The following is a 15,257-nucleotide window of genomic DNA, read 5'->3' on the forward strand; positions in this document are numbered from 1 at the left end:
AAAGTAAAACAAGGAACACTATAGGGTCATATAAATTATACTGAGTTATAAAAATCTAAAATTAACATCTCAAACTAGGGAGTTTTCGTATTGAGACATTTACATTCATGAATGCAACTGTAGTTCATTTAATTTAGATGCTATCTATTAAAATTGAAAACTTAATATTGATCATAAAAGATCATGAACTATGATGCTACTATCTGTTCATACATAATCTTCAAAGCCTGGGTTTAAAGGTCAAACACTTAAATATGCATGTACCAAGGAAAAATAATTAAAAGTGGTCACAGCTTAAGTGGTGGTTATGTTCCAATTTTTCTAATTGAACAAAAGTGAAACTTTCATACATTGGGAAGCAAGTCCACCTACATAATTTGTGGAGTTTAGTACAAAATTAAAATGTGGAGTCCCTTGTTCAAGAACACAGGAAAAATTGTTTTCCCTTTTCTGAGGTCCTTTCCTCACCTATCATGGTATTTTTGTTATTTAATATTGCATTCCCAAGGGCAAAGGAATACCTGTGGGTGAGTGCAAATACTCACAGGAGCCCAGAGCCCTGCCCCATGACTTGATGCATGGGATGGCATGCATGAATGCGTGCATGGGTGCATGAGTGCATCAATATACAAATGTATGGCATTACCACCAATCTCTGTAAATGTGGGCAATTACATTCAGAAAAATATAGATAGATGGATGGGTAGATAGATAGAAGGATAGGTGAATGGATGGATGGGTCAATGGGTGGATGGATGGATGGACGGATGGACACTCAGACAAAGACAGGGAGATAGAAGGTAGACAGATGATAGATAAATAGGTAGATAACAGTTTAACACTAAAGTTAATACTGTTGGTAAAGTATCATTCTGGTTTACTCCTACACTTCTTTATTTGACTAACATCCAAAATTTGTCTGTAGAGCTAGATGTTTGGGTTAAATGACCTGGATTATGCCTCTCTGCTCAGACTTGCCTGCAATGCAGTAATTGCAAAGTCAGAGACAGACCCAGGCAGTAAGTAAGGCCCAAAGCAAAGCATTTAATCCAACTTTGCTGCATTAGGAAAAAACTTCCTTTGAGAGGATATTTTTGAATTGAGTTCTAAAAGATGACTATCACATTATTAGATGAAGTGATCACAAAGCGTTAGAAGGAGGGAGAACAGAAGCAAACACACAGAAGTTGGAAATCACGGGATATATGCAGAAACACAGACAAGGATTAGTGTTTATGGATTAAAAAGCTAAGAAAGAAATGATAGTAAAAGAGATGGAGTTACCATGGGCATTGACATTATGCTAAAAAACTTCAGCTTTATGCTGTTGATGAGTGGTTCCCTACTGGAGGTAAGTTTGTCCTCCAGGGAGCATTTAATAGCATCTGGAGACATGTTGGATTGTTGCATTTTAAGCTGGGGGTTGCTAAGAGCATCTAGTGCAAAGAAACCAGGGATGCTGCCAAGCAGCTTTTACAAAGCACAGGACAGCTGTCACAACAATGTAATATTATAATGTGACCCAAAAATGCCAAGGTAGAGAAACCCTGCTGTAATTGAATGGGTATTCACTTAAGAGTTCATGGAGTGAACTAATCAGATGGGTTCTTTGGATAGCCTGTGATGGTAGCCATATCAGATATAATTTATGAACATTCAATATGCTATTTCCTAGGTTGCACTAAATTTTTAATTTTATTTATTTATTTTTAATATTTTATTTATTTATTTGACAGAGATACAGCGAGAGAGGGAACACAAGCAGGGGGAGTGGGAGAGGGAGAAGCAGGCTTCCCGCTGAGTAGGGAGCCCGATGCGGGGCTCGATCCCAGGACCCTGGGATCATGACCTGAGCTGAAGGCAACCGCTTAACTGACTGAGCCACCCAGGTGCCCCTTAAATTTATTTTTTAATTCAAGTGTAGTTAACATACAGTGTTATATTAGTTTCAGGTGTACAATATAATGATTCAACAACTCCATACATTACTCAGTGCTCATCATGATAGATTGCACTAAATTTTATGGGTAAGATAACATAGACTTTCAATTCTTGATTGACTTTGGGAACTTGGAGAATTTCCATCAGTGAATTAGGTACTTTACAATAATTCTTCTTTAAAATTGAAGGTACAGGGCGCCTGGGTGGCTCAGTTGGTTAAGCGACTGCCTTCGGCTCAGGTCATGATCCTCGAGCCCCGGGATCGAGTCCCGCATGGGGCTCCCTGCTCGGCAGGGAGTCTGCTTCTCCCTCTGACCCTCCTCCCTCTCATGCTCTCTGTATCTCTGTCTCAAATAAATAAATAAAATCTTTAAAAAAATAAAATAAAATTGAAGGTACAGCCCATGACTCAATGAGTGGCTAAGGATTAATTTTTATCCCCTCTGCCACCATCTGCTTTGATGTTTAATTGCACTGCTCCACACAATATTACATTTTAATTATGAAAGGTTGAGAGAACATTAATTTGGTATTGGCTCAAGGAAAAGATCTCAATTAGATTTCCCAAGTTTTTCAGTTTGACCTCATTTATTTTCTGTCTTTACTACTGACTGTTGACAAAATATTTAAGAGACGAATTGTACTTGGTTAACAATTAAAGTGATCTGGCTTTAAATATAAGCACCCAAAATATGAAATGCTAATACATTTGGAATCTAGATGCACTACATTATTTTATCAAGCTAAAACTGTGCTTTATTGTTGGGGTGCCCAGGTGGCTCAGTTGGTTAAGCCTCTGTCTTCACGTCAGGTCATGATCCCAGGCTCCTGGGATCTAGCCTGGCATCCCCTTGGGAGTCTGCTTCTCCCTCTCCCTCTGCCCCTTCCTCCCCGCTCATGTTCTCTCTCTCCCTCTCAAATAAATAAATAAACAAACAAATAAATAAATAAATAAAATCTTTTTTAAAAAAGTAACATATTGTTACTGGAAGAAAAAATCGCAATTGAATTCATGAAGTAGCTCTAAAAGTACATAGAAAAAAATAGAAGTACATAAAAACATAAAATCAGTGATTTCACAGAATTTAACAAACTACCACCACAAAAATTTATCCTTTCCCAATTTTGATCCTCCATTATGAATGCAATTAGATTTAAAAGATGCTATATTCAAAACAAGGTTAAACTTCTATTTCAAACATATAATCCAAAGCTTCAAAACCTACTTGTTACCAATATACTCAATTTTCCCCAAAAACTTAATTGGAAATAAAGAATGTTAATATTTCAAATGTTACTTTTTACAATGAAAAAAATCTAGCTTTATGTGCATCACAGTGGGATAAAACCTAAAGAACAGATGGAAAGTATTGGCTCTTTTCATACACTGCTTATCATTAAAAATGTGTACAATCAGCTTTTTAGGGTCCATGAAAATTTTTTGGACAATCTGATTAGAATTGGATGATATCAATAGAATAACTGTTGAAAAGTAATATTCTTACAAAATTAACTCTTCCAAATCATGAATATACAATATCTTCTGATGATTTCTGTCTTCTTTAACCTCTTTTCAAAAAAAAATTGTATAAATTCCTAATAATTGGACTTCACATTTTTGTAAGATAAGTATATTGCTCAAATAAATAGGTAAAGTTTAAAGCATGTTTTTATATTTTCATGGGTAAATAGTACATTATTACTATATGGACTTTTAAAACTGTCCTATTAAAATCTTTGTGGATTCTTTGGTATTTTCTACTACCAATAATCTAAAGATGATAGTTTTATTTCCTTTTTTAGAAATTTTATGTTTTTATTTTCTTGTTTTATTACTCTGATTATAATAGACATGGAAGGTTGATCATCATATTTCTTGCTTTTCCCCTCATTTTAGGGAATCTGTGATTCAGCTTAGGTATTTTTAATGACCCATCATTCATTTCACTAATGCTAATGTCTGTGTTCAATCTGCTGTTAAACAACACAGTTATTTATTGCCTTTATAGTGTGTTCTTTCTCTTACGTAGACACGTCAATTTTTATAACAAGTCGTTTTTTAATAAATGAGTTCCTTTGTATTCACAAAAATCTGGAGACTCCAGATAGTATCTTCCACCAGTGAAGGTCCACTCTTTGCTAAGCAGATATAGTAGAGACAATCACACAGCTGAGCTCAACCTGGATTGCAGTTTTGGTAAGAACAAGTCTACCTATTTACTCTGTCCTTGTATCTAAAATATAGCCCTCCATATTTTTTTTTCACTGTGACCCTGGCATGTCTCAACATTGAGAGAGTGAAAGTTTTTACACTGCTTTTTAGAAGTTTTGGCTTAGACTGATACAGCTTTAAAATATGGCAAATGTGTTCAATCTGTGCTTTTGAGAATCTCCAAGTCTCCAGTTTGATATTTCTAACCCTGACAGTACCTAAAATCTTACCCAGGTTTTCTCTCCTCCAGGCCTAGTTAGCAGCCAGGCTCCAAATCCACCAAAATAGGCAAACTCCTCCAAACAGAAAAATACGGATTTTCATTGTCAGTCTCTCAAAGGCTTTCTTCTCACATGTAATCTCTGAGACTCCCCCTTGAATAGACACTTGCTTTCTAAACACAAGAGAAAAATCCCGATTTTCTAAGGCCTTTGGTTTTGCTCTCAAGCCCCTTCTCTGGCATAGCTATGAAAATTAGCATCTGTATTGAGGGGAACACTAGCCATGTGGAGCCCCCCTGATACCCAGTTTTGTCATTCCACTCCACGGTCTGACAAAAGTTCTCCATTCAAGGAGTAGCCCTTAGCCTGTGCCTCAGCTAAATTCCCAGACTCCAGCCTGAACCAGGGTTGGTAGATACCACGAGTGAGTGCCTCAAATTCTCACATGATCTGTGCAAATTTCTCCTCTTTCCAGAAGTGTACGCACTCGGGTCCTGGTTGCTTCTACAGCTTTAAAGATAATGGTTTACTCTTTATGACTTATTATTTTAGTTATTTAATCTATTTGCTATTTAGCTATTTAAAATTATTATTGATTTACTATTTTTAGTCTATTTTATTCGTGGAATGTTTGCCTGTCACTGAACTGCTATATGATACTCTTAATAAAAGTATTTTTTGAATCATGAATGGCTGTTTAATTTTATGAAATAATTTATCATCAACTAAGGCCATCTTACAGCTTTTCTTCCTTAAGTTAATGAAGTAAACGCCATTTAAAGATTTTTCTAGTATTTAATCCTTCTCCCATATCTAGAATAAACTCAAATGGAACAATACATATATATATATGTCTTGTTCTTAGGATCTATATGCTGTTTTAGTGCTTTTGCCTCAAGGACACTTGTTCCTTCCTGTTGCCCGCAATTCAAATCAGCTCTAAGTATTGGCAGTGGGTGGGGAGTCACTTTCTTTCCCCCTATAAGACAGAAAGTATATAGATTGTTTCAGAGTGGAAAGATCTTGGATAGTTCCTAGTTATGCGTGATCCCCAATGCTGAAACTTCCCTCTAAGCTCAAATTGCAGGGTTTGAGGAAAGAGAAGAAATCTTATTATATACACATTCTTAAATGTCTTAGACAGTAATTTATCACTGATTATATGGTAACTATTCTGCAAGGGCTCCAAAACTAAGTAAGAATTTATGCTATAAAATCTTAAAATTCTACATTCTATAGTAGTAAACAGATGTGGTCTGGAAAGACACAAATTAAAAATTTGGTGGCAATCTAGAGAATTTGGAGGCATTTTGCTGTGGTACAAATAACACAGATTTTGAAATCAGACACACTGTAGTTTGTAAAGACTGGCTGGCTCCTAATCGTCTCAGTGTTATGATTCAAATAGGCTACCTAAATCTTTTGAACTTCAGAGTATTCTTTTTTTTTTTTTTTTAATGAGAATAATGAATGGCACACATTGGAGAGGATCACCTTTAAGTTAAATGAGACGATTTATGCAACTAATCAAAATTGTGTTTGCTCCCAGGGGTGCCTGGCTGGCTCAGTCCCTAGAGCATGCAACTCCTGATGTCAGGGTTGGAAGTTCAAGCCCCATATTGGGTGTAGAGATTATTTAAAAATAAAATCTTTTAAAAAATGTGTTTGCTCCCTCCCTTTGTTTCCTTAAAAATAGTAGTAATGTTGAACATTTATGTTGGAATATGTAAACTCCTTCTAAAACATTGCATAAAAATAGAACTTTAGGTTATTAAGGGTGGAAGAAAAATGTTGACATCTATTCTGTTCTAAATAATGTATGAGTAGTAGGGAAGAAATATTTAAAAATCACATTGCTGTGTATTTAAGATATATATTTTCTATTACACAAAGAATTTGTGAAATATAATTATTTACTTATAAAGAATTCCTTTGTAATAGAAATTATTTACAAATTCATTACCAATGAAATGAATCAATATTATATAATATATTAAATCAGAGGTTTATTTCTATTTTTTTTAAAGATTTTATTTATTTATTTGACACAGAGAGAGAGAGAGAGAGCACAAGCAGGGGGAGTGGCAGGCTTCCTGTGGAGCAGGGAGCCCAATGCAGGGCTCAATCCCAGGACCCTGGAATCATGACCTGAGCTGAAGGCAGGTGCCCCTGTTTTATTATTTAGAAATAAACCTCTGGTTTAGGGGCACCTGGGTGGCTCAGTCCGTTAAGTGTCTGCCTTCGGCTCGGGTCATGATCCCAGAGTCCTGGGATCGATCCCCGCATCAGGCTCCCTGCTCCACGGGAAGCCTGCTTCTCCCTCTCCTTCTCCATCTCCCTCTCCCCCTGCTTGTGTTCCCTCTCTCGCTGTGTCTCTCTCTGTCAAATAAATAAATAAATAAATAAATAAATAAATAAATAAATAAATAAATAATAAAACAAAAATTTACCAAACTTTTAAAATAACAGACTAAACCAGCATTTAGGCAACAATCATTGCTTGATTATATGACTAAATTAATAATGCTTGTATATCAGTATTTTCTAATTATTAACTTTGCTTTTCATTATCATTAGGTGAGAAGAAATTTTAAAAACTAGCATCAAATTCTCAAGTAGTGTTCAAGAAAAGATATAAGTAAATTTATTTTATTCTATAAAATAAACATGTCACAGTCTTAGAATTGGAGAGAGATTTTCAAAATGACATAAATAATAAAAGGAACAGAATACACTAACGCAACTAAGCATTGCTGGTTATGACAAACAAACAGCCTTTTTAGTGGCCGACCTATTTCCCACTTGTTCCACCTATTTTAATGCTTTCAAAAATAAAGGGGCTATATATTTGATTAAATAACTGTATAATTCTGAACAGTAAAGTCAAATGCCAAAGAAATGTCCAAAATACCATTATAGAGGAGTCTGATATATCAGATCAAAGATTTAAAGTTGGTTATTTGGAAAATAAATAATATTCAAATAGTGTCAAAATGTAGCTCTCCAGCTAATATTAAAATATATATTTTTAAAGTAATTTTTTTCTTTAGACCATTTTATGGTGAAATATTCTACTTTCAGAAATATTTATAGGTTAATTTGTTATTTTGGAAGATTTAGAAAACTGTAAAATAAAGTATGTAATTCAAAAACAAAACCTCTATTTTCAGGGGATGCATTAAATTTTTACTGCTAAAACAAATTAGAAAAATTGCATAATGATTAAATTATCAAATGCTTTATCTCACAGATTCTGTAGGTCAGAGGCCTCACAAAACTGAAATAAAGGTATTGGCCCTGCAGGACTCTTAATCTAGATGCTCAAGAGAAAATTCTATTTCCAAGCTCATACAGATGGCTGGCAGGATTCAGTTTCTTGTGGTTGTGGGACTGAGGTTCCTGGGCTCTTCCATCTTTAACCAGCAAAAGTGTATCAGATCTTCATGCTTTCAATGTCTGACTTCCCCTTCTAACACATTTTCCTGTCTCCAGCCAGAGCAAGTTCTACACTTCAAGAGTACATATGATTATATTAGGCCTACCTTTATATAATCCAAGATAATGCTCTTATCTTAAAGTCAACTGATTGGTGAACTTAACTGTATCTGCGAAGTCCCTTTGCCTATAACATAACATATTTATAGACATGATACCAGGTAGTGAAGACCATGGAGCTAAAATTCCGCCTGCTAGAGGTGAGATCCTTTATGTTTAAATAATATAAGGACTATTTAGACATATATATATATTATATATATTTGAGTATTTTTTTCTCCTTGATATTAATACTACAATTAATTACAATTTGTGATATTTGTGTTAAGAAAATTTTTGGATTGGTTTTAACAAAATAAAGTATGACAAAATATTTTCTACATATGGAGAGGCATTGCAGATTAACATATTTTACTTATAAATACTACTCTAGTAGTTGATAGAAATTTGATAAAGTATCCAGATTTCAGCAAAACTTTGTCAGGAAGTTCATGATAATATTTGTGGATACAAAGGTACTGAACCTAATGTTACAATATAATGCAAGTAGGTAAATATGTAATCAGTTAACTTAGAAACATTTTGAGAATATGGCATAGTATCTTGCCTTCAGTCTTATTTCCCTTAATATTTTAATCTAAGACATGAAGACATTTGCAACAAATTATTAGAATGTTAAATACAGAGAAGAATAACATCACCTTACATGACAAAAGCCCAAAGACTACAAACTAGGATATTGAGCTGATTTTAAATAAATTTAATATGGATAAATATCTGTCCTTGCACTTTGGTCCAAAATATCAACTGTTTATTTTAAATTGAGAGGAACTTATCTAAACAAGTGCACATATAAAGATAATTTACAAGTGGTAGCTCATGATCAGTCAATACAAATGAATAATGCAATATGCTTCCAGTAAATCTAATGCAAGAAAGATTTCATTAGTAGAAATATTGCATCTAAAAAAGAAATATGGAATTTTTCATTCTGCTCTGAACTTTGTCATAATTTATCTGGGTGTTAAAAATTTAAAAAAAATCTAAACAAGATGCAACATTCAAACCTTCAAAAATGCAAACTCAGAGGTCACTGTAGCCGTCTTTAGGAACTATTATGGCATCTTGCTATAAATAATTGATTAAATTTTGCCTGATAATAAGGGCGCATGGGTGGCTCAGTCGGTTAAGCATCTGCCTTTGGCTCAGGTCCTGATCCCAGAGTCCCAGATTGAGCCCCATGTCCTTGGGCTCCCTGCTCAGTGGGGAGTCTGCTTCTCTCTCTCTCCCTTTGCCCCTCCCCCAGTTCCTTCTCTCTCTCTCTCTCTCACTCTCTCTCTCAAATAAATAAAATCTTTAAAAAACAAACAAACATGATAATAATAATGATAACAATAATAATAAAGCTAGTAGTACAGGGTATCATTTTCGTTTTACTAGAGAAGAAGATGGAGAAGAAGGAAGGCTCACAGAAACAATTTATTGTTCTTCCTGAAATAGAAGTTTCAGAGATTTTCTTGTTGCCAAGAAGCAGCTACTGGGCAGTAAGGTGGCCCTATTTTTATTCATGTCATCTCTGAAGATGATCAGGAAGAGACCCAGTCAGTATTGTGCACAGTAATGGTTCCTATTGACTCCAGAGCAAGGAAGAAATTGCAATTGCCAATTATAAGGCTATTGAAGTATTATTTGTAATTTAAAGATTTAGTAAGTCTTAACCACCCCAAGAATCATTTTCTCTGTGAGATGTGCTTTTATGGTTTTTTTTTTTAATCTAAGAAATGAAATAGCTGGGCGCCTGGGTGGCTCAGTTGGTTAAGCGACTGCCTTCGGCTCAGGTCATGATCCTGGAGTCTCGAGATCGAGTCCCACATCGGGATCCCTGCTCGGCAGGGAGTCTGCTTCTCCCTCTGACCCTCCTCCCTCTCATGCTCTCTGTCTCTCATTCTCGCTCTCTCAAATAAATAAATAAAATCTTTAAAAAAAAAAAAAGAAATGAAATAGCTAATGAAAAGACTGACAGCATGTGATGGTAAAATCACTTCACCGAACACTTGACTGACAGACCATCTTGGGCTGTAGAGGTTTAGCTGGTTCCCTTCTCTACCGCCATCACCTGCTGTTCTGAAGGAGTTCCTAACCTTCTATAATTACTCAGAATTTTGTATAAGTTTGAGGGTAGGAGGTGAGATCCAAGCTCAAGAATTGTATGTAGAGGGCGCCTGGGTGGCTCAGATGGTTAAGCGTCTGCCTTTGGCTCAGGTCATGATCCCAGGGTCCTGGGATCGAGTCCCGCATCGGGCTCTCTGCTCCTTGGGAGCCTGCTTCTCCCTCTGCCTCTCTCTCTCTCTGTCTCTCATGAATAAATAAATAAAATCTTAAAAAAAAAAAAAAAGAATTGTATGTAGAAATGGTAACTCCTTTTGTTTTCTTTTTAAATTGTAGTTGACATACAATGTTATATTAGTTTCAATTGTACAACACAGTGATTCAACAATTCTATACATTACACCAAAAAAGAAAGAAATCTTACATTTGTGGCAACATGGATAGACATAGAGGATGTTACGCTATGAAACAAAGACAGAAAAAGACAAGTACTACATGATTTCACTTATATGTGGAATTTAGAAATGGTAATTCTTTTTTTTCTTTTTTCTTTTTTTCTTTTAGAGAGAGTGAGTGCAGGGAGGGGAAGATGGAAATGGGAGAGAGAATATTAGCAGACTCTTCCCTCAGCGTGGAACCTGATGCAGGGCTAGATCCGATGACCCTGAATCACGACCTGAGCTGAAACCAAGAGTAGGATGCTTAACTAGTTGTGCCACCCAGGCACCCCAGGAATGATAATTCTTGATGAATAAATGGTAGTTTATGCAAGGAAAGAAAAACTAATTTAGGCAAGAAAAGAATTAATCTGAGGAAAGGGAAGACTTCCTTAATGTATGTTCTGAATGTGAAAGACTTTTGAAAGAATAACTAAAGGGTTTGACTTTCAGGTTGGGATTAAGTTAGGAAGAATTGATATTTTAACAATATTGACCTTTCTAATCCATGAGGAAGTAATAGCTTTCCATTAATTCAGATATGCTTTGATTTTTTTCATCAGTATTTTGTAGTTCTCTAGATAAAAACCCTGAAAATATTTTGTTAGTTCTGATAGCTAAGTATTTAATTTTTCTAAGAGCAATGGTAAATAATAATCATTTAATTTCAAATTCTAATAGTTCATTGCTACTATGACAGCAACAAACCTTTGTATCTTGCCTTGTGTTTTACAATCTTTGTGTAGTAACTTTTCAGTGTGAGGAATTTTTTGTTGACTCTTTTTGTTCTCTGCATGGAGAGTTTTATTTCTTTCTTCATAATCTGAATACATGTTACTTCCTTTTTATCTTATTGCACTAGCCACAGCTTCCAGTACGATATTGAGTAGGAGTGGGGAGAGAGTAAATCCTTGCTATTTTCCCCATCTTTGTCAAGTATTCAATTTCTCACAATTAAATATGTTAGCTGTATATTTTATAATGTTTGTTTGACCAAATGAGGATATTCCCCTCTATTCTTAGCTTGCTGGGAGTTTTTATCTTGGATTATTGTTGAATATTATAAAATGCTTTTCTTTCATCCATTAATGTTATCATATGACTTTTCTTTAGTCTGTTGATGTGGCAGATTACACTGATTGATTCTCAAATATTGAACCACCCTTATTTACGTGGAATAAATCCCACTGGTCATGGTGTATGAAGTTTACATATATTGGTGGATTTTATTTACTAATACTTTGTTGAGAATTTTTATAAATTATTCATGAAAGATACTGATCTGTCATTTTCCTTTCTTATACTGTGTTTTCTGATTTTGGTGTTGGGGTAATTCTGGCCTTTTTGAAAGACTTAGGAAGTTTCCCTCTGTTTCTATTTTCTGGAAGTGATTGTTAGAATTGGTATCATTTCTTCCTTAAATACTTGGTAGAATTCAAGAGTAAAACCATTCTGGGCCCTACAAGTTCTCTTTCAGATGGTTATTAATTATTGATTTAATTTCTTTAAGAGATATAGGTACATTAGTAGTATCTATTTCCCCTTCTGTGAGTTCTGCTAGTTTGTCTCTTCTAAAAATTGGTCCATTGCATCTAAAATATCAAATTTGTGGGCATAATATTGTTTGTAATACTCCTTTATTATTCTTTTAATGTCCTGTTACAACACTGATAAGACTCTATTTCATTTATGATATTGGTAATTTATTTCTTTTCTCTTTTTCTCTTAGTTAGCCTGGCTAGAGGCTTACAAAATTTATTGGTCTTTTCAAAGAATCATGTGTTGACTTTGTTTCTTTTTTTCTGTTTTTTCCTGTTTTCAATATCATTGATTTTGCCTTAATTTTTATTAGTTGCTTCCTTCTACCAGTTTTAGGCTTCTGTTTCTTTTTTTTTCTATAATCTCCTTAGGTAAAATTTTGGTTAGTAGAATATTAACTTTTCATATCAATTTTAACTCTTTAGAAAGTTAGTATTTCATTAGGAAATTCTTAACTTATCTGCAAAAATTAATATCATGTTTTTGGTGAAACTGAAGAAAAAAAGGTTGTTGTCCCATCCTACTTTTCTTGCTAATGCCTCTAGGGGGGAATTACCTTGCTCTTATAAGGGAAATGGAAATTAAGTTGAGCTTGAGAATTATTTTAATAATAATAATAATAACAAATGAACCACAAATACTATTCAGTAGACAAGCAGAATTTAACTTTTGAAACTTTTATAATTTTCTTCTTTTAAATTACAAGTTATGTATAATCACACTTTAAAAATGAGAAAGTAATGGTAGAGAGTTCATAAAGGCTTAAAAACTTTCTAACACCATAGATTTAGTAAATTAGTATTAAATTCCAAGTATTTGTATACTAATGCATGTACTCTCAACCACTCTCTTATGATGGACATAATCTCCCAGCAGATATGTTTTAGCTCATTACAAACTTAGTGGTGGAATTATTCAAGCGTAAGATATGCAATCAGTTGGGAAGGGTATTAAAGTGGAGACCATATTGTCAAGTGTCCATTTAACCATATGATATATGGTCACTTCTATTCTTGAGTAATCCTATTATATGAATATATGTATGTATATCCTAATAGAATCAGAGTTCTTTTTCTATGATGTCTTTTACATAACGTTTAAGACCATAATGTGGTAGTCTGAATAATGGCTTCCTAAAGATATTCATGCCCTAAGCCCCAGAACCTGTGAATATGTTACCCTATATGGTAAATAGGATACTGCAGATGTGATCAAGTCAAGGATCTTGAGATGGAGAGATTATCCTGAATTTTCCAGGTAAATGCAGTGTAATTACAAGGGTCCTTACAAAAGAGAAACAGGAGTATCAGAGTTAGAAGTTTTGCATAATATGAAAGAAGGGCCACAAGCCAATTCAGGCAGTCTATACAAACTCTATGAAGGGCTAGGAAACAGATTCTCCCCTGAAGCCCCCAGCAAGCAGGCAGCTCTGCTGTGTCCTTGATTTTAGACTTCTGACCTCCAGAACTACAAGACAAAGTGTTTGTGTTCTTCAAGACACTAAATTCATGGTAAATTTTTACATCAGTCATCAGAATCTAATTCACAAGTCCAGGTGGGAGACAACTTCCTTTGCCAATATCTTAGGTGATACATATGATTTACACTATTTATAGAACCAAAGTATACAGAATGAAATGTGAAATGCAGTCATGTGCATTATGAATTGAAGACGACTGAACTCTTCTTGATGCTAATTTTCTTACCACTGCCATATAGCAATTCACTATATCCAACAGGAGCTTAAAATCTACTTCTGGAGGAATGTAGAAGGTAGTCTAGAGTTGAGAGGAGAGAGAGAGAGATGAAAGAAAGAGACAGACAGAAAGAAAGAGAGCCAGAAGGGTCAGTGGTTTTTATTCTCAATTAGTTAGCTGTTTCTATGAATAATTGCAGGTTTTGACTCTTCCTCCTCCATCTTCAGCATTTTGATACAACCTTCCCACTCTATTAGAAACAGAAGACCAAGACCTAATGGAGGTCTAAGAGTAAATGATGCATTTGCACTTCTCACTTAATTCAAGTAATTGGTTACCATTGCTTAATTTGCAGATCTCTGATTGAATTCTGACATTTTGCAATGTTAAATGAGCTTGAACAGCAGACGGCTAACTTTTTTTTAATATCAAGTAGTTTGAACTACAGAAATTGGTAAAAGGTAAATATAAAATCCAAATATAATGAAAAATAAAGTATGTTTACTAGCAGAGTATTTTCAGATCAAGAGCACTCATGAAATAAAGTATTTCAAGTGCCCTAAAATATTAACTAAATGATTGGAAAAATCATCAGTTTATTTTTTATATTCAATAGAAAACTTCCCTAAATAATTCTATTCTTTCATGAATTATCTACTTAGTAAACATACTAATAAAATTATGTACCAGTCAAAATTACTGACTTTTCTAGTTACTAAAGATAAAAAGATATAAGAGGACATAGCCCTTACTCAAGAATCTTATATCCAAGTGGGGAAGACAGACAAAGTAAAATAGGATTGGTATAATTATAGAAGTGAACACAAGTTACTCTTTTTTTTTTTTTTAAGATTTTATTTATTTATTTGACAGAGAGCGAGACAGTGAGAGAAGGAACACAAGCAGGGGGAGTCGGAGAGGAGAAGCAGGCCTCCCGCGGAGCAGGGAGCCTGATGCAGGACTCTATCCCAGGACCCTGGGATCATGACCTCAGCCGAAGGTAGACACTTAACGCCTGAGCCACCCAGGCGCCCCAACACAAGTTACTCTTACACCTGATAGTTGGGAAAAGGAAGAAAGTGGATCTCAGGTAGAGATAACTGAATTTATAGTAAAGTTTTCTAACTTTAAAACATCAATATTATCCTTACCCCATAAATAATAGTAGTGATATTAAGACATTACAAAATGTGAAAACAAAAACTATAATTTATCTATATACTAAATATGCAATATGCACAAAGCTTAAACAGTATAATATTTGTGATTAAAAAGCCTTGTGTAAGACTGTTGAATCAGACCTGTACCTCTGAAACAAATAATACATTATATGTTTAAAAAAAAAAAAAAAAAAAAGGAAGAAGAAGATAGCAGGAAGGGAAAAATGAAAGGGGGGGGGATTCGGAGGGAGAGATGAACCACGAGAGACTATGGACTCTGAGAAACAAACTGAGGGTTCTAGAGGGGAGGGGGTGGGGGGATGGGTTGGCCTGGTGATGGGTATTAAAGAGGGCACGAACTGAATGGAGCACTGGGTGTTATACACAAACAATGAATCATGGAACACTACATCAAAAACTAACGATGTAATGTATGGTGATTAACA

Source organism: Mirounga leonina, unplaced genomic scaffold (assembly GCF_011800145.1).
Source record: "Mirounga leonina isolate KUSES-001 unplaced genomic scaffold, KU_Mleo_1.0 Mir_127, whole genome shotgun sequence".
Lineage (NCBI taxonomy): Eukaryota > Metazoa > Chordata > Mammalia > Carnivora > Phocidae > Mirounga > Mirounga leonina.